This window comes from Zea mays, chromosome 3 (genome assembly GCF_902167145.1).
Source record: "Zea mays cultivar B73 chromosome 3, Zm-B73-REFERENCE-NAM-5.0, whole genome shotgun sequence".
Classification (NCBI taxonomy): domain Eukaryota; kingdom Viridiplantae; phylum Streptophyta; class Magnoliopsida; order Poales; family Poaceae; genus Zea; species Zea mays.
This window is the reverse complement of record NC_050098.1, coordinates 107424222-107425763: the sequence shown is the minus strand read 5'-3', so window position 1 is coordinate 107425763 and position 1542 is coordinate 107424222. Positions and strand designations below refer to the sequence as shown.

At 38.1% G+C, this 1542-nt stretch overlaps 1 long non-coding RNA gene across 1 annotated transcript; it reads left to right on the top strand.

Moving 5' to 3' along the window:
- Window positions 1-439: 439 nt before the first annotated feature.
- Window positions 440-1275, top strand: LOC109945262 (uncharacterized). Its single transcript, XR_002268392.2, has 2 exons — window positions 440-958; window positions 1039-1275. It is a non-coding gene; the product is annotated as an uncharacterized lncRNA (long non-coding RNA).
- The last annotated feature ends 267 nt before the right edge of the window (window positions 1276-1542 follow it).

Genomic DNA, 1542 nt, shown 5'->3' with positions numbered 1-1542 from the left:
GGCTTACTCTGGCAGGGAGCAATATACGACTTGGTGATTTTAGTTGATTGTTCAGGACTAGCATAATCAAAGTAGATCTCGTCCCCTGAGCACTATAAACAATTCTCTCATAGGAACCTACTGCATCATAGGTGAAAACACACCCTTTCCCTATGCAGGTGCACAACATGCTTATTTGAGTGTTCAAACAATAAATGTGAGAAATTAAAACAATCTATGAGGCTGGCACATGTGAGTTGTGAGAAACATGCACAACTAGGAGCCTTTTGGTCCAGAACTTTATCTCTGAACAAGTCTGAATTGTTTTGATGTTCAGTGATGAACATGCGATGTATTCTTCTTAAGAACCAGTCCTCCTGTAGTAAGCTGCATGCATTTAATGTATTCTTCTTATAATTAGCACCGGTAACTTTATTTTGCTACCAGTGGCCGTGGATGGCACACTCTCGCACCCTAGCTGGGTGTGGAGACCAAAAGGTGCTAGGCCATCGACACCGCCTGCCACACTTGAGAGGGTTCTTTATGAAGTTCTTATTCAGGTAGGTTGAGTTGTGGACTAATTGGTAGTTTGAAACAGAGGAGATTTCCCTATGTAGCGATCTGTTATGGATTTATGGAATTTATTAGGTTACTTGCCCTTTAATGGACATATGGTCAATCTATATTTTAACTTCATGTCGCTTGCATTGTTATTGTTGCTCACTTTAATTACTTTGTGACTAACTTCATTTGGTATTCACATCTTTTAGATTCTTCGAGCTCATGTCTACCTAGCAGTTCAATTGCTCAAGACATCCATCATCAAGTGATTTAGTGGGGTGGCAATGGATCACGATACACATCAAATATGTGCATGGGGTGGTAATGGATCACTCATGTTGCTTTCTTTTCTGAATCATTAGAAGCTTTGAAGGAGATTTCTGAGTTGGCATGTCCAAATGTTGCTTTTCTTGAAGAGGTGAGATTTGCTCATGATCTGCTAGCAGCATATCAACTCATGTATGTTTGTTGCTTAGGTGAACATTTTGTGTCCTATAGCTGAAATGATTTGAAGAAATGGGCTTCAAAATTGAATTATTTGAAGAAATGGGTTTCAAAGTTGATACTTCATGTCCTTTGTACAAGACAATCCGCTTGAAGTTATTAGATTAGTCCTGATCCATTTTGGTTAAAGTGGTGTTTACAAGTTGTCATGACATAAATTTGAGTTAGCCTTTTTTATTTGTTTGGTCTCCCCTTCACTACTCTCATTGAAAATAGTGCCAGTTTGTTTGTTGAACCTCTGAAATCTGATGCTATTACCTTCCTCTTGGAGTATGAATTTCTATGGAAGATGAAATGTTTATTTGTGTTGTGCAAGGAAAAAATCATGCAAGCCATGTCCATATGGTTGGTTCCCGTGGAATCCATATATTTTCATGATTTGATGTTCAATTCATCTTATTACTTAGACCTAAATAAGTGAATATACTTGATGTTTAAGCAACGGTACACCATGTTTGATCTTAATAGCGCAATTTTAATGCCCCATCCTTTGTTAAC